General features: G+C 44.2%; 1 protein-coding gene across 1 annotated transcript in view; it reads left to right on the forward strand.

Annotated features, from left to right (window-relative positions):
- Positions 1–364: 364 nt before the first annotated feature.
- Positions 365–24,464, forward strand: part of kiaa0513 (KIAA0513 ortholog) — a 231,748-nt gene continuing 207,648 nt past the window's right edge. Inside the window, exon 1 of the mRNA XM_063067280.1 lies at positions 365–449. The gene's annotated coding sequence lies outside the window, so the exon portion shown is untranslated. The remainder of the gene's footprint in view (positions 450–24,464) is intronic.

Consider the following 24,464-nt stretch of genomic DNA (forward strand, 5'->3'; position numbering starts at 1 on the left):
GACCATAGGTGCTGTGGTGCTCCCCTCCCCCTTTCTTTCTCCCTAGGCCTCCTGTCCCATCATTCTCCCCCTTCTTCAGCCTCATATCCCTTTTGCCTATCACCTGTCCAGCTCTTGGCTCCATCCCTCCCCCTCCAACTTTCAAATCCCTTACTCACTCTTCCTTCAGTTAGCCCTGACCAAGGGTCTCGGCCTGAAACGTTGACTGCACCTCTTCCTAGAGACGCTGCCTGGCCTGCTGTGTTCACCAGCAACTTTGATGTGTGTTGCTTGAATTTCCAGCATCTGCAGAATTCCTCGTGTTCACCTGCACATGGCGTCGTCGTCAACGTTACCGGCCCAGTCACGTGAGCTCCGCGCCAGGCGCCTGCGCACACCGCTCGCTTCGCCACCTGGAGCGGCGCAGGCGCGGTGTCTGCGGCCGCCGGGGAGGCGATCGGAGGGGAAAGGTAAGGGTTCGGCCGGGGAAACCATGGCGACGGGGTCCGGCCGGAGTGGAGGGTCCCGGCTGGTGGGAGGGAGTGTTGTTTGGGCGGCGGGGGCTGCTGTCAGCGGTTGTGGAGTGGAGCCGAGCCTGCAGAGTGAGGTTCTGTCCGAGCTGGTCCCGGGACGGAGGGGCTCGGGGGTCGGGGGTCGGGGGTCGGGGGTCCGGTGTCCGCTTAATCTCAGTTCAGTCGCTGCTGGGCTGTAACGCCTTGGCGTGTTTGCAGTCCAATCCACGGAAAATCGGGCGTCACTGCAGCCAGTAAAGAAGTACAATCTTAAATATTACGAAAGCCGAAGTAGATAGATTATTGACAAGAAAGGGGTGGTGGACAGAAATGTGGAGCTGGAGACACAATCCATTCTTACTGAATTGCAAAGCAGCCTCAATTTCCCCCTAATTTTCATGTCTGTATGCTAAGTGTCTCAGAGTCCCAAATAATAATTTGCTTTAATTGAAGAATGATCGGGTTAGTCAGCATTTATGGTGAAGACACATTTGGCTTTATAACTAAAATCTTGCTCAAAGCTGCAGAAGCTGGCCCATTGCTAATGGGCTTTTGTTTTGGAGAATGTTTACTTGTGAATGAGGCTGATTTTACGATTAAAATATTTGCATGTTTTATACATTTCTCATTTTTATATGTAATTGATGTTTGTTTCATTAAAAAAGATGTGCTTTAACATTTAAATTGGGATTGAGTGCAAAAGCTGCAAATTAATGGTGCAATTCCGAAAAAGCTCTGAATCATTGTGTTCAGTTCTGGTCGCCTCATTATAGGAAGGATGCCAAGGCAGGAAGTCGGGGACGGGGTGGGGGGGGGGGGGTTGGTTGGTGGAATCCTGAGGATTACCAGCTCGGCCGATGAGAGGTCATCACTTGAACTGGGATTTCTGCACAGATGTATCCTGATCTGAACGGAGCATTTCCTTTGCTTCCTGTTTTTATTTTACTTTTCTAGCCTGCCTCGTATCTTCCTCTTTGGAATTGATGCACGGTGGTTTCACAAGGATGTAAGGCATAAATGTAACGGTTATTATATCTATAGATGTGTTCTTTATTACCTAGACCTCTGTTTTTATTGTGAAGTTGGCTTCTCAGAGCAAAGATGTAATGCTGAGGCTTTATAAGGTATTGGTTAGACCACACTTGGAGTACTGGGAACATCTTTTTGGTGCCCTTATCTAAGAAAATATGTTCTGGCACTGGATAGGGTTCAGAGGAAGTTCATGAGAATGATTTTGGAAATGAAGAGTTGATGCATGGGGAGTGTTTGGTGACTCACTGGAATGGGGAGGGTGGGGGATCTCACCCTATTGAATATTGAAAGGTCTGGATAGAGTCGATGTGGAGAGGATGTTTTCTATAGTGAGTGAGTCTAGGACCAGAGAGCACAGTGTCCATTTAGACTGAGATGGGGAGGAGTTTCTTTAGCCAGAGGGCTCTTGAGACATTAGATTGGATGGAGTCAGAATGAGGAACCATATTTAACAAAAGTAAAATGAGAAAATGCTGGAAGTCGTCAGCAGATCAGGGGGTAGTGCCAGTAGGGTGTATGCTATGCATTTATCTGGGGAAATGTAAACAGAGGAATGAAGAGAAAACAGCATAGCAGGATGCTGAAAGAATCCAGCAAGGCTGTCAGCATGTTTTCTTTAAAAAAAAGAGATTAAGATTCCCTTTATTTCTCACGTGTACATTGAAAAATCCAGTGAAATGTGTCATTTGTGTCAAAACAAATCAGAGATGATGTGCTGAGGGAAGACTACAAGTGCCATCGTGATTCTGATGCCAACATAGCATGCCCACAGTTCACTGACCCCAACCCGTTTGTCTTTGGAATGTGGGAGGAAAGTGGAGCATTTGGAGGAAACTCAAGCGGTCATGGAGAGAATGTGCAAACCCTTTACAGGCAGTGCTGTAAAGCGTTAGGCTAACCAATATATAGAGTGGGCACGTGGCCAAGTGTTTAAGGAATTAGACTAGCAACCTGAAGGTCGTGAGTTGAGCAAGGCACTTAATCACACACTGCTCTGCGACGACACCGGTGCCAAGCTGTATGGGTCCTAATGCCCTTCCCTTGGACAACATTGGTGTTGTGGAGAGGGGAGACTTGCTGGTCTTCCATACAACCTTGCCCAGGCCTGCGCCCTGGAGAGTGAAGACTTTCCTGGCGCAGATCCATGGTCTCGCAAGACTAACGGATGCCTTTACTTTTAGCCGCTATACTACCATGTTGTACTCTGTTATAGTTACGACTCTGTTAATCAGAATTGGACAATTCTGATTGGAGTTGGAAGGCCTCGTTAGCTGAAATTGTCAAACAGAGTGAGAATTGTAATGTGCTGAGATAGAAGATGAGATTCTCACCTTATTTATTTTTAAGAAGAGATGCAGTGTGGAGTAGGTTGACAAGTCACACCACCCTGCAACCCTGATTTAATGCTACCTTAATCACAGGACAGTTTACAATGACTAAATAACCGGAAGAAATAGGAGCAGAATTAGGCCATTGAGTCTGCTCTGCTATTTCATTGTGGCTGATCGATTTTTTTCCCCCCTCTCAGCCCCATTCTTCTGCCTTCCTCCCCATCCTGTATCCCCTCATACCCTGACTAATCAAGAATCTATCAAGCTCTACCTTAAATATGCGTAAAGATTTGGCCTCCACAGCGGTCTGTGGTAACGAATTCCACAGATTCACCACTCTGCCTAAAGAAACTCCTCCTCATCTCCTTTCTGAAAGGATGCCCCCCTGTTCTGAGTCTGTGTCCTCGGGTCATAGACTCTCCCACCATAGGAAACTTGCTCTCCACGTCCACTCTATTGTTGTGGCGGAAGAGCCTATTCCGCACTGTATCTCTGAACAAAATGTAATAAATAACTGATAGCACGTTTGACTGAATTGTTGGAGATGTGTGCATAAAGAGAAAACAAAGGATAGTGCAAGGTCATGCAAAATCATCAAGGATCACTGTGGAAAATAAAAGCTCAACGTTCCTGATGGAGGAGGTAAAATGTTGCTGTAGATTAGAAGATTAGCTGGGGAATTGGAAATAGAACTGGTAGAAATATGACTTTCCATTTGGCAAGATGTAATAATGACTGTAAAACCCAACCTTTTGGTCAGCCGGTGAAATTGTACACTTAGTTTACTCCATACCATCTTTCTTTATTCTCTTCAAACAAATGGAAAGCAATTCTATCACTGATGTTAAATATTAATTGCTTGTTTCCTAGCTGTCTGGGATTCTGATGCTGCTCATGTCTCAGATATGATGTTGCTCTTCCATGTCGACTGGTTCTCCCAGCCATCGATGCCAATGGACTTGACATTTCTCCTTTTGCCTTTATCCCATTTTCAGATTATTGCGTTCATCAAAATTTATGTAAGCCAATCAGATACAAGGGAGCATGGAAATAATTGCTATGATAGTTTTATTATGGGTTTCATGACCAAGTTTTCTCAAACTGATATTTTGCTATTTTAGCCTAGGCCTTTAGTTACCTGTTATTAACAGTGACCTGTAGCTGTCTCCTCTCCAAGGCCTTTAGTTACCTGTTATTAACAGTAACACGTAGTTGTCTGCCCCCTGAGGCCTTTAGTTACCTGTTATTAACAGTAACACGTAGTTGTCTGCCCCCTGAGGCCTTTAGTTACCTGTTATTAACAGTAACACGTAGTTGTCTGCCCCCTGAGGCCTTTAGTTACCTGTTATTAACAGTAACACGTAGTTGTCTGCCCCCTGAGGCCTTTAGTTACCTGTTATTAACAGTAACACGTAGTTGTCTGCCCCCTGAGGCCTTAGATACAATAGCAGATGTTGCTGAGTGACCTATATTTTTTTCTTATCTCGCCACCATATGATGGCCTCTTATGTCTTGTTTTCAATTTATTAGATTGCGACCTTGGGCCTCTGTCTAATAATAATGAGATTTAGAGAATGCTACCTTGTAACTTTGCCCCTTTTATCTCATGAAAATTTAGTCTGTTTGTATATCACAGCATAATTGCCACATGACTTTTCAAAATAGCATCAGAATCAGGTTTATTATCACAAATATGAGAAAATCTGCAGATGCTGGATCCAAAGCAACACGTGCCCAGTGCTGGAGAAACTCAGCAGGTCAGGCAGCATCTATGGAAATGAGTAAACAGTGACATTTTGGACTGGAAAAGGAAGGGGAGAAGTCCGAGGAAGAAGTATAAAGTGGCAGATGATCGGTGAGACCCAACTTGGAATGGGAAGCTACTTCTTTGAGTGCCTTGGTTCCATCTGCCACAAAAAGCAGGATCTCTCTGGTGGCTACCCACTTCCGATTCCCATTCTGACATGGGTGCCTCTACTGCCGTAATGAGGCCATACTCAGGTTGGAGGAGCAACACCTTGTATTCTGTCTGAGTAGCCTCCAACCTGATGGCATGAACATCAATTTCTTGAACTTCAGGTAATTGCCCACCCCAGCCCCGCCTCCATTCCCTATTTCTGTTTCCCTCTCTCACCCGATCTCCTTACCTGCCCAACACCTCCCTCAGGTGCTCTTCCCCCTTCCTTTTCTCCTGTCCACGACTGTCAGATTCCCCCTTCTCCAACCCTTTATCTCTTTCACCAATCAACTTCCTAGTTCTTTACTTCACCACCTCCCTCTGCTGGTTTCACCTAATACATTGTTTCTTCCTCCCCTCCCTCCACCTTCTAACTCTTGACTCCTCATCTTTTTTTCTCCAGTCCTGATGAAGGGTCTCAGCCTGAAACATCAACCATTCACTCTTTTCCATAGATGCTGCCTGGCGTGCTGAGTTCCTCCAGCATTGTGTGTGTTGATTGATTTCCTGCATCTGCAGATTTTTCTCTTGTTTGTTACTGAGTGTATGTTCACGGTTTTCTGCTTCTGCACCCCACTGGTGTAACACATGGTTATCTGAGTTACTGTCACCTTCCTGTCATCTTGAACCAGTCTGGTTATTCTCCTCTGACCTCTCATTAACAGGGCATTTTATCCCACAGAACTGCTGCTCACTGGATGCTTTTTGTTTTCTTTTTTCTTTTTTTTTTGCACAATTCAATATAAACTCTAGAGCAGCGGTTCCCAACATTTTTTATGCCATGGACCCTCCACCGTTAACAGAGGGGTCGTGGACCACAGGTTGGGAAACCCTTCTAGAGACTGTTGTATGAAAATCCCAGCAGTTTCGGAGATACTCAAACCACCCTGTCTGGCACCATCATCGAACTCACTTGCATCATAATTCTTCCATGTTCTGAGGTATAGTTTGAACAACAATTGAGTCTCTTGACCGTGTCTGCATGTTTTTACGTATTGAGATGCTGCCTCACGATTGGTTGATTAGACATTTGCATTATCGAGCTGGTGTGCCTAATAAAGTCACCACTGAGTGGATGTTGTGCAATTTGTTGTTTTGAGGCAGCTGGACAGCGCAATACATTAAATAAATTACTGTAAGTTATGGAATAACCAAGTACAACAAAAGATGAATATCAAGGTAATATTCATGAACTGTTCAGAAAATTGATAGCAGATGGGAAGAAACTAGTCTTAAAAAAAACGCGTATGTGTCTTCAGGCTCCCACTCCTTGATGGTAGTATTGTGAAGAGGGCATGTTCTGGAAATTGGTGGTCTTTAATGATAGATGGTAATCTCCATCAACAACTACGAGCTGCAGGTAGTTCATGAGTTTACATACCTTGGCTCCACCATCATGGACAGCCTCTCCCTAGACCCTGAGATCAATAGACGGATCGGACGAGCAGCCTCAACATTTGCCAGGCTGACAAAGAGAGTCTGGGAGAACAGAAAGCTGACAACGCACACCAAAGTTGCAGTCTACAGGGCCAGCATCCTCAGCACACTGCTTTACTGCAGTGAGACCTGGAGCCTTTACTATAGACAAGAGCAGCGTCGCAACGCCTTCCACCTTCGCAGCCTGAGACGCATCCTGGACATCACGTGGACTGACCGAGTCACCAACAATGAGGTCCTGGCCTGCGCCCAGATACCCAGCCTCTTCACCCTGCTCCAACAGCGCCGTCTCCGCTGGCTGGGCCACGTACATCGCATGTCAGAGGGAAGGATCCTGAAAGACCTGCTGTACAGGGAACTGGCCTCCGGCAAGAGAGCACAAGGGCAGCCCCATCTTCGTTTCAAAGATGTTTGCAAGAGAGACATGAAGTCACTGAAAATGAACGTCGAGAGGTGGGAGGACATCGCAAGCGATCGCTCTCACTGGAGGCTGGAACTACGCAGAGGTCTAAAAAGAGAAGAGAAGCTGAGGCTTGTTGCTGAAGAAAAGCGCACTCGTTGGAAAAACAGCACCAAGACAACACTGGAGGACAGTGACTTCAAGTGCAGTCGCTGCAGCCGAGACTGTCACTCCCGTGTGGGCCTCTACAGCCACAACAGACGCTGCTCTAACACAGACTGAAGCAAGACTTTCCAGGCGCAGATCCATGGTCTCGCAAGACTAACGGATGCTACCACCACCAATGATAGATGCTGCCTTAAAACATAGAACATGGTACTGTGTAGGAACTGGGCGTTCAGTCCACCATATTGTGGTGAAGCAATTATATTAGTAATCAAATGGTCAACTAATCTGCTCTGCCTACGCAGTGTCCATATCCTTCCATTTTCCTCACACTCATGTGCCTATCTAAACATCTATTAACAGTCCCTAATTCTGCCTCAACCACCATTCCAGGCACCCACCACTCTTGTGTTTTTAAATAAATTTTCCCCTCAGCTTAACCCATTTCACTTTAAAAGCATTCCCTCTGTTATTAGGCATTTCAACCCTGGAGAAAAGATGCTGTCTGTTTACTCTATCTACTTTCATAATCTTATAAACCTCTATCAGATCTCCCCTAGGCTTCCACCACTCTGGAGAAAGCAACCCAAGTTTGTCCAACCTCTTGTTATAGCACATGCCCTCTAATCTAGGCAGCATCCTGGTAAACTTCTGTGTCCTCTCTGAAGCCTCGATATCCTTCCTATATAATTGCCTTCTTGAAGATGGCCTCAATAGTGGGCTTTAGCCCATGATAGCTCTGACTGGGTTTACAACCCTCTGTAGCCTTTTGCAGTCAAATATTGGGGAATACCCCAGTGCTTTTAAGTGGTTGGTCCAAACTATAAACACTGCCCAGTCTACTGTCCTGACAGTAGATTTTAACCCTTTGCAAGTCATCTTTCTGTTTTCCTATCTCTTCTTGTTGCTCGTGTAATGATGGCTTCTTTTCCCATTGCATTAGTAGAGGCTTAGTTGCCTGCCAAGTGACTACAGGCACAGTCTGACAATAATGGACATATGCCATGGGGATCAGTGACAGGGCCTCAGCCTTTTACCATTTATATTAATCAATTGAAGGCCCTGAAAGTATGTTTGCCATATATGTTGATGCACAGTTAGGTTGGAAAGTTATAAAACAGAAAATGCGGGGAGGAGCTTTGCAGAGCAGGCAGCATCTACAGAAAGAGAAGCAGTTCCAAGTTCTTCAAAACTGGGACAGAGAAATAATTTGGTCTGGGTGGCAGAGAAGGTGGAAGGCTGATGTGTGAAACAAAACGAACTCCTTTGTGAAATAATGTGGTCGTTGAGGTAAGAAAATTAGTTTCAAAGAGATTGTAATGGGTATAATATCTTTGGGCAAATGGTGTATAATGTGGGAACATGTGACATTGTCCATTTTGAAAGGAAAAATGAGAGATCATCGAGATCGGAGATGCAGAGGAATCCTACAGTAAGGTTCACAGAAATATTCAATATTTACCCAAACATATAGATGCCATGGCTAAGAAAACTCATCAACTCTACTTCCTCAGGAGGCTAAAGAAATTTGGGATCCCCCTGTTGATCTTCACAATTTTTATCAATGCACCATTCAAAGCACCACAGAAATGCTGAGTTCCTCCAACATTTTGTGTGTGTTGCTTGGATTTCCAGCATCTACAGATTTTCTCTTGTTTGTGATAGAAAGCATCCTTTCTGGATGCATCACAGGTTGGTATGGCAACTGCCGTGTCTGAGACTGCAAGAAACTGCAGAGTTATGGACACAGCTCAGCACATCATGGAAACTGTCCTCCACTGCATTGTCTCTGATTATATTGGCAGCTTTCTTGGGCAGCGAGGTGTAGACAAAGACCCCTTCCACCCTGGACATTCTCCTTTCTACTTCTCCCATTGGCAGCAGATACAAAAGCCTGAAAGCATGTTTCATGATATCAACTATCCCAGCGGTCCCCAACCACCGGGCGGCAAAGCATGCGCCACCGGGCCGCGAGGAAACAATATGATTTGGTGATATGAGTCAGCTGCACCTTTCTTCATTCCCTGTCACACACTGTTGAGCTTGAACGCACGTGAGGTCATTACCCACGCATCATCCATGTCAGTGTGGGAAGGAGATCAACTCCTCGAGCTTGCAAATGACGGCGGGCTGAAAAGTATGTTTGACATAACAGGTCTGCCGGCATTCTGGATCAATGTCAAGGCTAAATATCCTGAGACAGTCAGGAAAGCACTGAAAACATTGTTTCCATTTCCAACATATCTCTGCAATGAATGCAATGGAAACCCAATTGTGGAATAGACCGGACATAAGGAACCTCCTTCGAGTATCGCTGTCTCCCGTCACCCTTCGATAGGACCGTCTTGTTGCAGGAAAACAAGCCCAGGACTCCCACTGATTCAGCGATATTGGTGTGTTGCAATGATTTTATATGTTCATACGGGGAAAATATGTGCTGTGTGTTTAATATCCAAACGTTACTTAAAATGTTATGATGCTATTGACTTGTATAACCATATAACAATTACAGCACAGAAACAGGCCATCTCTTGCCTTCTAGTCCGTGCCGAATGCTACTCTCACCTAGTCCCACCAACCTGCACTCAGCCCATAACCCTTCATTCCTTTCCTGTCCATATACCTATCCAATTTAACTTTAAATGATAATACCGAACCTGCCTCTACCACTTCTACTGGAAGCTCGTTCAACACTTACTTCAAGCTCCCCTGATAATTGACTTATCGCTATAGTCATGCGAGGAAAATATGCGCTGTGTGTTTAATATTAAATTCGTTAGATAAACCCTTATAGAAACGAAATAGTGTATTAACCACTTATCACCTATATTGCGTTCGTGATTAACACCCCCCCCGACAGAATCGCCAAAATCGATTTGTAGAAAAAAAATTGGCACGTACACGCATGCGCACTGGCACCCGTGCAAGGCTTCATGGTCATTGTAGTCTTTCTCAGGGTAAACCCAATGTATTTGACTGCTACTCTTGTCCATTGGCAACCCTACCACCACACCCCGCCGTCGGCCGGTCCGCAAGAATATTGTCAATATGAAACTGGTCCGCAGTGCGAGAAAGGTTGGGGACCCCTGAACTATCCCACTGTTATTTATCAAATACCCAATTAAACATGGAGATTGTTCCCACACAGTTTTCATGTTCTTCCACCTTCAGCCCACTTATATGCTTACCTAAGAGCCTCTTGAACATGTCTGTTGTATTTGCCTCCATCACCACCCCAGCCAGCACATTCCAGGAAGCCTCCACTCTGAGTTTCAAAAGCACTTACCTGGTCACAACTACATATGTATTAAATAAAAGTATGCACACAGGAGATAGAGATGGGTTTTTAACTAGCGTGTTCATATTGCAATGAGAGAGAGAGTGAGAGAGGAATGTGCCTGCACAGACAACAGATTGTGCTAAGGTAGGGGGAGGGGGTCATTGCTCTGAAAGAAATAGAGCCATGCGTTCTTCCTCTTTAGATTAATGCAACGTAGAACTGTATATGTACAAAACATTCAATTTCCTTTTCATAAACCTATATTCCAAATAAGTATACTTTCACAATAACAGTACATAACTAGCTTCACAGTTCTAAAGGTTAAGTCTTATGGGTAGCGCTGTTTCTTTCAGGATGGTGCCTCTAGTCCTGTGGAGTAGCGTCAGGTTTGGCAGTGTCTTGTCAACAATAACATTCTCGTCGCACCTCTGAGACTGTGGAGTAGCGTCAGGTTTGGCAGGAGTTTTGGCTGAGATAACGTTCTTGGTTTCCGGTGTTGCATTGCTGTCAGTGACATGATCATTACTGAGAGGGAGGTCCGGTGGATGTAATGTGTCTGTCCTGTAATGAGTCAACTGGGGTGTGTTATTCAGCTGAGCATCCAGTATCTGATCCGCATGGCATCTCCATATCTGATCAGCAACATCCACTGTGTACGTCAGTTCTTGTAGCTATCCTACTGGGTATCCACTTGTCTTCTCAGTAACCATGCGCTAAGGCTTCCTGTCCAATCGCTAAGCTCCTTGCTGCTTCACTTGGCAACTGGCGGATCTATTTATTCTGCACTTCCCTCGCAGAGCTGATTTCAAGAGGTTTATGCAAGATCTCAAGATCCCTGCTGCTGATATCCTTACAGGTGTTTGATTTGTTGTCTCATGAACAGAGTTCTGATGCACAAAATGGAAGTTGTCCACCTTGTGCTGCAGAGGAATGTTCTCCTTGTCCATAGCTTTAACGGACTTTTTGAAGGTTTGGATAAATTTTTCAGCCAACTCATTTATTCCTGAGTGGTGAGGAGCTGACTTGAAATGTCTGATGGCATTTTTCTTCATAAGCAGCCGGAATTCTTCTGACGTGTATTGTGGTCCGTTGTCACTCATACTTTGTTCAGGTAAGACGTTTCTGACGAAGAGAGAATGGTGACAGTCTTTGCATTCATTGGTACAACCTCCAGCCACTCCAAGTGAGCACCCACAGCAATCAAAACAGGGAGTCCATGAATGGCGCAGTAAAGTCAATATGTACTCTTTGCCATGGTGACTATGGTGGTTCCCATGGGTGTAACGGTGCCTGTGGGGGGGGGGTGCATTTTGAAGTGTTCTGGCATCCTGAACAGTTCAATCTGTTTGTCTATTCCTGGCCAGTACACGTAGCTGTGGGTGAAACTCTTCACCCAGGTGTCCTTCATGCAGATTCTGTAACACTCTGTGCGCAGTTTAGAGGGACACAACACAGAATCCATATGTTAGCATTCTTTGACAAACCGACAGTTGGTCTCGTCTCATTGAGAGCTCTGGAAACATAGGGTTACCATGAGCTGGCCATCCTTGCATGGTGATTTCATAGTTGTTTGACAACGCCACGTCATTCCTTGATTCCCTTTGTGTTTTGGAATTTTACCGGCAACTGGGCCACCAGTGCAGTGTGGAACACTTCTGGGTCACAATATAAAGACTTTACTTCTTCAGTTGCCAATAGTGGAAGACTTGACAAGCCATCAGCGTTGCTGTGTTGCTTGGTACCCTTAAACTCTGTCATAAGAGTGGGCTCCTAGGAACAGTGCCCAACATTGTGTAACCGGGTAGTAGTCATCACTGGAATTGAAAATGGACACAAGGGGCTGGCAGTCTGTCACTGGTGTAAATTTCTGTCCGTAGAGGTAGTGGTGGATCTTCTTTATTCCCCAAACTAGACTGAAATGCTCTCGGTTGATCTGTGCATGGTTGTGTTCTGTGCTCGTCAGTGATCTTAAAGCAAATGCATTCAGGTGTTCAGATCCAATTTCATACTGTGTGACAAAATGGCTCCAATGCCATAAGGGGTTGCATCGCATGCCAGTCTGGTGGGCAGAGATGGGTCATAATGGGTGAGCAGAGCAGTTCATCAGATGTTATTAGTCTCTTTGCTTGAATGATCTTTCTGACCATTCCCACTTTGCTTCTGTCTGCAACAGTCTGTTCAATGGATGCAGCACCGTAGCAATGTTTGGGAGAAATTGGTAGGACTCGTTTACAAGGCCCAAGTATGACCTGAGTTGTGACACATTTTCTGGTTTGGGTGCCTGTAGCACTGCTTCTTGAGATTTACGTAAGCCATGCTTGTCAATGATATGTCCACAATATAAGATTTTGTTCTTGAAAAACTCACATTTCTTTCTCTCTGTGCACAGACCATACTGAGCCTGGTAAGCACTTTACCGAGGTTCTGGAGGTGCTCGTCATCAGTCTCTCCTGTCACGATGATGTCATCAGAGTAACATTCTGTTCCTGGGTTATCGTGGAGCATTGCTCTTTGCCAAATTACTGGAGCATATGCGATGCCAAAGGTGAGGCGATATGCTGTAACAATCCCTTGTGAGGAACTTCCTGCTTGACTCCTCAACCTCCATTTGCAGATAGGCTTGAGACAAGTCGATCTTTGAGAATCTCTCCCTGCCTGCCTAGGAGGCGAAAGTGTTTTCTTTTCATGGCAGGGGATCTGTACTGCATGCAGCACAGGGTTGATCCTCACTTTGAAGTCCCCACATATACGAATGGTTCCAGCCTTCCCTCCCTTGATCACGGGGACAATGTGTGTGGCCCAATCGCAGCACTCAACCTTGGAGAGAATTCCAGACGCCTCCAAGCTCTGCAGTTCAGCATCTACTTTAGAACATAGTGCATAAGGCATTGGATGCGATTTGTGGAATCTTGGTGTTGCTGTTTCATCCAGTTCAATTCTGGCCTTCATGCCTTTGAGTTTACCAATCCCCTGCTCAATCACTACCTTATTAACATTACACAGCTGTGACAGACTCCGGTTAGTGCTACCATTTGGGCTGCTGTTTCCTGTTGACGTCACACTGAGAGTTTTGATAGAGTCTAGTTGGAGTTTTCTCAACCATCCACATCCAAAAGTGTTGGCCCTCCAGTTTTCAATACGTAAAGCTCTAACTGTTGTGTTTGGCCTCCATATGTCACATGTACTTTCAGTTTGCCTTTGGGAGACACTTTTTCACCTGTGTCAGTCTTTAGCATCACTGAGGTCTTCTCTAATGGTATCTTAGAAAACAGTCTGTTGTAGACAAAGCTGACCCTGTATCCAGCTCCACTTTCAGTTTTACAACAGACATCTATTGTGATCCAGATGATTTTGTGATGCCATGCAGTTCACCTTGTCAGACTCTGTTGTCTGATTCTATTTTACATTCAGTAACTTTGTGCATTTACTTAGTTTTGTGTTGAGACTTTTCACTCAGCTGTACATTTTTGGTCTGCCTTGCACACTCTCCTTATATGACCTTGTCTCTGATATTTTCTGCGAGTTTTTCTTTGAACCAACAGTCATTTGCATCATGGGAGGATTTGCCATGTCGACAGCAGTTCTGGCTTTTTGCACCATTCAAGGATATTTTGTGCATTTCACATTCTAACCTCCTCTTCTGTAGTCTGCTACATCCTTTGCTGCAGTCTCTAACGATATTGCAATGGTTAATGCCCGTTCTAAGATTGTCTCTTTTGGACAATGCCTCTTTTGAGTGCTTGAACTATGCATGCCACATACAAGCCTGTCCCTTAATGCATCAGAAAGTTCATCTCTACAGTCATGGTACTGGGAAAGTTTGCACAGTTCTGCAATGTATTCAGAGATGGTTTCCCCTTTTGACTGGTTTCTTCTGTAAAATCTAAAGCTCTCAGCTATTACTGGTGGTTTAGGGCTCGTGATTTTGTATCATCGCGGGTCTTGCTGGTTTTGCAAGGGTTTCTAATTTGAGTAAGTGACTTGTGTTCTTGGGGCCATTAATCTAAGAAGTGTAGGCTTTCTTTTGTTTCTCCACGTTTGCGTTACAATACAGTTCCACCCTCTTGGTATACGACTCCCAGCCTTCATTAGAACTATCAAGTCTGTCAACTTTCCCAACTGAAGCCATCGCTATGTTATTTTCACTTTAAATTCAGTGCATCTATCACTGTTACTCGTGCGTTGCTTTGTTAGCATCTGTGATGGCTTTCTCGTGCTGTTTAACATTCGCTGTTTTATCCTGCATCTGTTGGTGCAGTTTGTGATATTCTCTGACATTCAGGTTCATACTCATTGCCAATTTTTTTTGTCTGTGCACAACTACATATATATTAAATAAAAGCAAGCACGCGGGAGATGGCTTTGACTGGTATATTCACATTGCAGCGAGAGAAAGAGAGATAATAATGCATATGCAGACAACAGATCCATATGTAGTGCTGGGGGGGGTGGGGGGGTGTCATTGCTCTAAAAGAAATAGATCCATACATTACAGACATTGCCTTTGAACTTGCCCTCTCTCGCCTTCTGCCCCACAGCATTGTCTGTCTGCACTGCACTTTCTATGTAGCTGTAACACTTTATTCTGCACTTTGTTATTGCTTTCCCTCAGTGTACTGTTGAAATGAAATGATCTGCATGGGTAGCATGCAAAACAGCTTTTTACTGTACTTCTGTACATGGTAAATCGATTTATTATTGGTCTAAATAATTATGCAGACTAACTAAATGTTGGGAGAATTGAATGCAAAAGCAAAGAGATTATTCTTCATCAAAAAGCTCCAGAACCTGGGTGTCTGTACCTCCCACTGCAACTGGATCCTCGACTTCCTAACAGGATGACCACAATCTGCACGGATTGGAAATAACATTTCCGCTTCACTGACAATCAACATGTGTGGACCTCAGGGTTGTGTGCTTAGCCCACTGCTGTACTCAAGTGCCATCTATAATTTTGCTGGCAGTACAGCCATTGTTGGCAGAGTCTCAGATAGTAATGAGAGAGTGTACAGGCGCGAGATATAGCAACTAGTTGAGTGGTATCGCAGCAACAATCTTGCACTCAGTATCAGTAAGACCAAATAACTGATTGTGGACTTCAGAAAGAACATATACTAGTCCCTCATAGAGGGGTCAGAAATGGAGAGAGTGAGCAATTTCAAGTTGCCGGGTGTCAATATTTCTGAGGATCTGCACCCAACATATTGATGCGGCCACAAAGAAGGCACAACAGCGGCTGTATTTCATTAGGAGTTTGAGGTGATGTGGTATGTCATCTAAAACACTTTGCACATTTCTGTAGCTGTACCATAGAGAACATTCTAACTGGCTACCGTCCGGTGTTTTGCCGGGAGGGGTGTGGTGTGGGGCTACTGCATAGGATCGAAGTAAGCTGCAGGGAGTTGTAAAATTAGCCAGCTCCATCATGGGCCATAGCCTCTGTAGTATCCAGGATCTCTTCAAGGAGCGACACCTCAAAAAGGCAGCATCCGTCATTAAGGACCCTCATCACCCAGGTCATGCCGTCTTCTCATTGCTACCATCAAGGAGGAGGTACAGAAGCCTGAAGGCATACACTCAACGATTCAGGAACAGCTTCTTCCTCTCTGCCATCCGATTTATGAATGGACATTGAACTCTTGCCTACTACTTCTTTATTTCCATTTTTGCACTAATTTAATTTAATTTTTTATATATATATATATAAAATTTTTTTTCTCTCTATTATTATGTACTGCTGCTGCAAAGTTAACAAATTTCACAACATGCACTACTGATACCAAACCTGATTCTGATAAACACAGGAGATTCTGCAGATGCTGGAAATCCAGAGCAACACACACCGAATGCTGGTCAGGCAGCTTTCATGCTAAGACTGTTATTCAGGGCTGGAAATGAAGGGGGAAGATGCCAGAATAAGAATGGGCGAGGGGAAGGAGTACAAGCTAGAAGGTGATGGGTGAAGCCAGGTGGGTGGTGAGGGTATGAAGTAAAAAGCTTGGAGGTGATAGGTGGAAAAGGTCAAGGGGTGGAGAAGAAAGAATCTGATGGGAGAGGAGAGTTGACCATGGGGGGGGGGGGGTTGGAAGGGAAGGAAGAGGGGAACTGGGGGAGGTTACAGGCAAATTGTGCTTGAGTTATTTAGGTAATTGGTGACCGTGCAACTGGAGTACTGACAATAATCCATCCATCCTTGTATAAGGAAAACAATATTGGAGGCAATTCAGGGTGGATAGACTAGACAAACCAGGATTGAAAGGTTGTGTTATAAGGATGAAATGTTGGTCCAGCTGGGCTTACATCTACTGCGGTTTAGAATAATGGAAGGAAACTTGATTGAAATGTATCCTGAGTGGTCCTGATGGAGTGAATGTTTTCTAATGTGAGAGAATCTAGAAACACAAGTACATTGTTTAAAAGGAAGGAGTCACTCATTTAAAACAGATGAAGTATTTGGAATTACTTTCTTGAGGAGCTATGGCAACAGTATTTGAATTATTCTAGAGCATAATACATAGGAGCAGAATTAGACCAGTTTGCTCTGCTGTTTTATCGTGGCTGATTTATTATCTCTCTCAATCCCATTCTTCTGCCTTCTCCCCATAACCTTTGACACCCTGACCAATCGAGAACCTATCAACCTCTGCTTTAAATATACTTCATTGTCTTGACTTCCACAACCCTCTGTGGCAATGAATTCCACAGATTCAGCACTCTCCAGCATCCTCCTCCTCCTCATCTCTGTTCTAAATTCATGACTTTCTATTCTGAGGCTGTGCCCTCTGGTCTTAGACTCCTGCGCTATAGAAAACATTCTCTCCATGTCCACCTTCAATATTTGATAGTTTTGAGGCTGATGCAGATCGATTTTTGATGAGCAAGGGGGTGGAAGGTTATGGTGGGTAGCAGGAATATAGAGCTGAGGTTACAATCTGATCAGGTGTAGCCTTGTTGAATTGTATATGTAGCTCAAGGGGCTGAGTGATCGACTTATACCTGCAATTAACATGACCTCTTGTACAATTGGATTGCTTACAAGAGCCCAAGTGATGTACAAGTTGGAGAGCTCATTCTCAGTTACTCAACCAGTCAGCTAGGATGCTTCAGTTCAACAGAGCCTTGGTCAAAATCCTGTAGCGTACTCAAAATGCTAGAGGAACTCAGCACATCAGGCAGTATCCATGGAGAGGGATAAACAGTTGATGTTTCAGACTGAGACCCTTTATCAGGAATCTAGAGTACTACTTTCATTTCAGAAAACCACAGCTTGTTGAAGGTATTTCTCTTGGAGAAATGTACACAACATGTTCTGCAGAATCTCTTGTGTTTGTTTCTCTCTGAGATGCTGCAGTGCGGATTAATGAGAATCATACTGGGACTTGAGAAATTACATTGCACATCTTCTGTTTTTTAAATAAAAGTAATCTAATTGAGTTCCTGAAAAATTTTTAGAAGGATTTATTTGTGTAAGTATAAATATCCTATTTTCCCTGACAGTGATAATTTATCAATGAAAAGTGTTATTCAAAATGAAATTGTGGTTTGGAAATGGTGTTCTGTTCAGATGGTCCCTTGTGTGGGCTAATAGGCTGTCAGTACTCCTGAGCCTTCTCATCTCTTGGGGAATGTGTAATACAGTTCAAGATGGATGTAATTAAATTTCACCACAGTATGTGCTAGATTCCCCCGGGAGCAGTTGTATAACGTTGATCGTTAGCCCCAGCTTTCTCTGAGGGTGCTCCAGCTATGTGTTAGTTTGCTGTAGATCTTGTGAAAAGGTAAGAGACGTAGAAAACCTGCAGCACAATACAGGTCCTTCGGCCCACAAAGTTGTGCCGAACATGTCCCTGCCTTAGAAATTACTAAACTTCCCATAGCTCTCTATTTTTCTAAGCTCCATGTACCTATCTAAAAGTCTCTTAAAAGACCCTATCATATCTGCCTCGACCACCGTTGCCAGCAGCCCATTCCACGCACTCACCACTCTGAGTGAGAAAACTTACCCCTGACATCTCCTCTGTACCTACTCCCCAGCACCTTAAACCTGTGTCCTCTTGTGGCAACCATTTCAGCCCTGGGGAAAAGCCTCTGACTATCCACACGATCAGTGCCTCTCATCATCTTATATACCTCTATCAGGTCACCTCTCATCCTCCGTCGCTCCAAGAAGAAAAGGTCGAGCTCTCGCAACCTGTTTTCATAAGGCATAGAAACATAGAAAATAGGTGCAGGAGTAGGCCATTCGGCCCTTTGAGCCTGCACCGCCATTCAGTATGATCATGGCTGATCATCCAACTCAGAACCCTGTACCAGTCTTCCCCCCATACCCGCTGATCCCTTTAGCCACAAGGGCCATATCTAACTCCCTCTTAAATATAGCCAATGAACTGGCCTCTACTGTTTCCAGTGGCAGAGAATTCCACAGATTCACCACTCTGTGTGAAGAAGTTTTTCCTAATCTCGGTCCTAAAAGGCTTCCCCTTTATCCTCAAACTGTGACCCCTCATTCTGGACTTCCCCAACATCGGGAACAATCTTCTTGCATCTAGCCTGTCCAATCCCTTTAGGATTTTATACATTTCAATAAGATCCCCCCTCAATCTTCTAAATTCCAACGAATATAAGCCTAGTCGATCCAGTCTTTCATCATATGAAAGTCCTGTCATCCCAGGAATCAATCTGCTGAACCTTCTTTGTACTCCCTCTATGGCAAGGATGTCTTTCCTCAGATTAGAGGACCAAAACTGCACACAATACTCCAGGTGTTGTCTCACCAAGGCCTTGTACAACTGCAGTAGTACCTCCCTGCTCCTGTACTCGAATCCTCTCGCTATAAATGCCAGCATACCATTCGCCTTTTTCACCGCCTGCTGTATCTGCATGCCCACTTTCAAGGACTGGTGTGTAATGACACCCAGGTCTCGTTGCACCTTCCCTTTCCTTAATCGGCCACCATTCAAATAATGATCTGTTTTCACCACCAAAGTGGATAACCTCATATTTATCCACATTGAATTGCATCTGCCATGAATTTGCCCACTCACCTAACCTATCCAAGTCACCCTGCATCCTCTTAGCATCCTCCTCACAGCTAACACTGCCGCCCAGCTTCGTGTCATCCGCAAACTTGGAGATGCTGCATTTAATTCCCTCATCTAAGTCATTAATATACATTGTAAACAACTGGGGTCCCAGCACTGAGCCTTGCGGTACCCCACTAGTCACTGCCTGCCATTCTGAAAAGGTCCCGTTTATTCCCTCTCTTTGCTTCCTGTCTGCCAACCAATCCTCTATCCACATCAATACCTTACCCCCAATACAGTGTGCTTTAAGTTTGCACACTAATCTCCTGTGTGGGACCTTGTCAAAAGCCTTTTGAAAATCCAAATATACCACATCCACTGGTTCTCTCCTATCCACTCTATTAGTTACATCCTCAAAAAATTCTATGAGATTCGTCAGACATGATTTTCTTTTCACAAATCCATCTGACTTTGTCCGATGATTTCGTCGCTTTCCAAATGTGCTGTTATCACATCTTTGGTAACTGACTCTAGCATTTTCCCCACCACCGATGTTAGGCTAACTGGTCTATAATTCCCCAGTTTCTCTCTCCCTCCTTTTTTAAAAAGTGGGGTTACATTAGCCACCCTTCAATTCTGAGGAACTAGTCCAGAATCTAAAGAGTTTTGAAAAATTATCACTAATGCATCCACTATTTCTTGGGCTACTTCCTTAAGCACTCTGGGATACGGACCATCTGGCCCTGGGGATTTTTCTGCCTTTAATCCTTTCAATTTACCTATCACCTCTTCCCTACTAACAGTATTTCCCTCAGTTCCTCCATCTCACTAGACCCTCTGTCCCCTACTATTTCTGGAAGATTATTTATGTCCTCCTTAGTGAAGACAGAACCAAAGTAGTTATTCAATTGGTCCGCTATGTCCTTGCTCCTCATAATCAATTCATCCTTAAGGATGTTGCCTGGATTGAGGAAGACAAAGGTAAGGACAAAGATTTATGAGCAGAAACCTTAAGACAGGCTTGCAGATTGGATTAGTTTAATTTTTTTTACTAGCCTCTTCCCAAACCCATAAAGTACTACTATGTTTTAAATTTTATTTTATTTTGTGATACAGCGCGGAAGAGACCCTGCTGGCGCAGTGAGCTGCACTGCCCAGCAACCCCCAGTTATCCCGAGCCTGATGGCAGGACAATTTACAATGAACAATTAACCTACTAACCAGTGCATTTTTGGACTGTGGAAGGAGACCCACACCTTCCAGGAGGAGGATGTACAAACTCCGTACAGAGGAAGCTGGGATTGAACTCCAATGCACTGAGCTGTAATAGCATTATGCTAACCATGGTATTCTATCTAAAATCTCTTAGGCACAAAATGCCTTCTCAAAGACTCCCCTTCTTCACAAATATGTTCACAGGATATTTGATTCTGTCAAGGCCACGTCTCCAAGTCTGATCTTCTGTGTCCTTGGAGTTTTCACCTCATATTACCCAGAATGGTGATGCTAATTTCAGTATTGCTGTTGTGCTTAATGTAGCAGTTGTACAAAATGTTGTTTGAAATATTGTGTACAGCATGGCAGGAGAGAAAGAGAGGGTGCAGAATAGATTCACTGCCATGTTGCTTGGCGTGGAAGGCTGTAGTTGTTAGGTAGGCTGGGATTATAATGTTTAAAGTGAGGGGGTAAGATCAAAGGAGATGTGCAAGGCGAATTTTTACACAGTGGTGTGTGCCTCGGGTGATGGTGGAGACAGACATGATGGCGTTGTTCACGAGGCTCTTGGATAGGTACATGAATGTGCAGTAAATGAAAGGATATGAACAGAAGGGATTAGCTGGGTATTTGATTATTGCTTTCATTATTTTGGCCACGACGTGTATCGTTCTTTTAACTTGCTCTAAGTTCAATCTAACCCTTCCCTCCCGCATAGCCCTTCAATTTTCTTTCATCCATGTGCCTAAATGTCTCTTAAACATAATTTCTGTGCTGATGACTGTGACTCCATGGGACATTGTCAAATGCCTTTATTGCAATCCACATATATTTTATCAAATATGCCACCCTAAACACCTGAGTTAATGAGTTCACAAGGATTTTATTTTGCATGATGGGTTGGGAGGAGGAGAATCTGTGTCCTGGCAGGAGATTGGCCAGTCTGATGAGACGATTATTGAGAAGGAAATGAGGTAATAATTCGCTATTTTTGTTTTACAAGAAAATCAGCAATTCTCTGCCAGAAAGCTAGAATCCAGGAGTTGAAATTTAGCCCAGCAAAACTCCATCCTTCAGCACACTAATTTTGAAATGTATTGGGAGTAATGTTCAATATTTGCATTGGATAATTCATTGAAACTCAGTGCTTTAATTGGTGATCGTCCCATCCCGAAGTTTCTTCACATCAAGACCGTTGGAGAAACGCGCCCACTTTCTGCAGTCTTCTCGGAGACATCACTCAATCGATCACCAAGCTGTAATCGCAGGCTCTGACAGTTCTAGAAACACATTTAAGGTGAAAAACAGGTGTAAGAGAAGTTTAAAAGACATTTTTGAATAGTTCTATTTAATATTAGAGAAATGTATACCATACACATCCTGAATTTTTTTTTTTGCAGATCTGTCCGAAAACAGAAGAGTGCCCCAAAGAACGAGTGACAGTTAAAACATTAGAACCCAAAAGCCTCCCTACTCCCCCTCCCACACACAAGCACCAGCAAAACAACAACCCTCCCCCACCCACCCATTTCTGCAAAAAAGCATCAGCACCCTCCACCCACCAGCAAGCAATAACAAAGCCCGCAGTAGAGACCATAATCTGTAGTAGAACAAAAATTAATCGTTCACCTGCTAATTCGACATGTCTCTGACTCTCCCACCGCCCCCCAACCCCCAATAAGGGAAAAAGAGGTGTCTGTTTTCACAGCGAGAGAGGAGACGTAACAAAACAACTTGCTGATTTATGGTGTTAAAAGTATGTTGTGCTGCTTTTTGTTTCCTGAGTTCTGTGACCGGAGAAGTGGCAGCAATCTCTCACCCACCAATGAGAGAGAGAGAGAGAAAGCATGCTTCAGTCAGTGGCACCGGCTTAGAATCAGCCCATCCAGAGAGCTGCAGTGCCTTGCAACCCCGAAGGGTCGCTTGTCTTCTCGGCCACGTCCTTGGGATATCAAAAAGTGGCTGGTCGTGAGCCCCTGGAGCGGGCCCGACCACTGCAATGTACCGAGGTCAGGGTCTTCAGCAGGACCACATCCACCCTGAAAGGGAAAAGGAGAGGTATCAAAGGTAGAAATTAAGCAATCTAGCACCATCATGGCTCTGCCTCTGCCTTTTCGTGAGCTGTCTGGAAGATGTTGGCCGAAGTAGCGTTGCACACTGGTGCCATCTTGACCCGAAGTAGCAAATGTGTCCAGATACTCTAAATGTGTCTGAATTGGGGGGCGTGCAGTGCACAAGCTTGATCTGCAGTTTCTCACTAACACTGGGTACAAATTTTCAGAATCAGGCTTATCATCACCAGCATGTGACGTGAAATTTGTTAACTTAGCAGCAGCAGTACAAAGAAAAAGAAATAAAATAATAATAAATCTTATTCAGTATACTTTATATAATATACATATATTGAATAGATTAAAAATTATGCAAAAAACAGAAATACTATATTTTTAAAAAAAAGTAAGGTTAGTGTCCGAAGCTTCAATGTCCATTTAGGAATCGGATGGCAGAGGGGAAGAAGCTGTTCCTGAATTGCTGAGTGTGTACCTTCAGGCTTCTGTACCTCCTTCCTGATGGTAACAGTGGGAAAAGGGCATGCCCTGGGTGCTGGAGCGTCCTTAATAATGGACGCTGCCTTTCTGAGACACCACTCCCTAAAGATGTCCTGGGTACTTTGTAGGCTAGTGCCCAAATGGAGCTAACTAGATTTACAACCCTCTGTGGCTTCTTTCAGTCCTGTGCAGTAGCCCTCACCCCCCATACCAGACAGTGATACAGCCTGTCAGAATGCTCTCCACACTACATCTATAGAAGTTTTTGAGTGTATTGTTAACATACCAAATCTCTTCAAGCTCCTAATAAACTATACTGGTTTTCTTGCCACCTTTATAACTGCATCAATATGTTGGGACCAGGTTAGATCCTTAGAGATCTTGACACCCAGGAGCTTGAAACTGCTCACTCTCTCCACTTCTGATCCCTCAATGAGGATTGGTATGTGTTCCTTCGTCTCACCCTTCCTGAAGTCCACAATCAGCTCTTTTGTCTTACTGATGTTGAGTGCCTAGTTGTTGCTGTGACACCATTCCACTAGTTGGCATATCTCAGTCCTGTACGCCCTCTCGTCACCACTTGAGATGCTACCAACAATGGTTGTATCATCAGCAAATTTATAGATGGTATTTGAGCTATGCCTAGCCCCACAGTTGTGGGTATATAGAGGGTAGAGCAGTGGGTTAAGCACACACCCTTGAGGTGTGCCAGTGTTGATCATCAGCGAGGAGGATATGTTATCACCAATTCCCATAAATTGTGGTCTTCCTGTTAGGAAGTTGAGGATCCAATTGCAGAGGGAGGTACAGAGGCCCAGGTTCTGCAACTTCTTAATCAGGATTGTGGGAATGATGGTATTAAATGCTGAACAACATTCTGACATAGGTCCTGCATGAAAATTTATTCATATTCCCACCAGAGATTATTCATGCGACAGAAGAAATAAGGTTAACAACAATGCTCATTCTTAATAAAAAAAATGTTTACAATTAAAGTAATTGCACCCAGAAGTGATTGTGTTCCCCTTGTAGTAAGTATAGGAGGTACCTAATAAAGTGGCCACTAAGTGTATGTCCAGTACAAAGAAGAGTCATGGTATGTTCACTGAAGGCTTGCCCTTTAAGTAACCTGTGTCCTGTTGACTGCAGGGTTCCCCTCTTGGTTTCTGCCCCTCTCCCTTCTTTTTGATCTGTATAGTAATTAACCATTCCTGAATTATATCCCTTCATTCAATTATACATCTTTGTCTTATTTGTTATTAGCTCTGTTCCTCCTTTCTCAAACTGAGCCACCCGTGATCCAGTATTCCACATCACCGGAGTCATTGCAAACCACTCTCCTGTAGTGGTAAAGCCCTTTAACCCCTCCCCTCCCGAATTGTTCAGTCTCCTAATTCCTGTGTCCACTGGTATGCGTGGAAAACAGAGAACCAGAATTCAGTTAATATTCTATTCTGGTTAACTATCTGTTGTTCCAAGCATAACATTTCCCCGCAGTTTCTCTGACCTTTTGCAATCTGCATGTTTTAACTGTATACAGGAACCCAACAGGTCAGGCAACATCTGTGGATAGGAAGGTCAAGT

The sequence above is a fragment of the Mobula hypostoma genome, chromosome 14 (genome assembly GCF_963921235.1).
Source record: "Mobula hypostoma chromosome 14, sMobHyp1.1, whole genome shotgun sequence".
Taxonomy (NCBI): Eukaryota; Metazoa; Chordata; class Chondrichthyes; order Myliobatiformes; family Myliobatidae; genus Mobula; species Mobula hypostoma.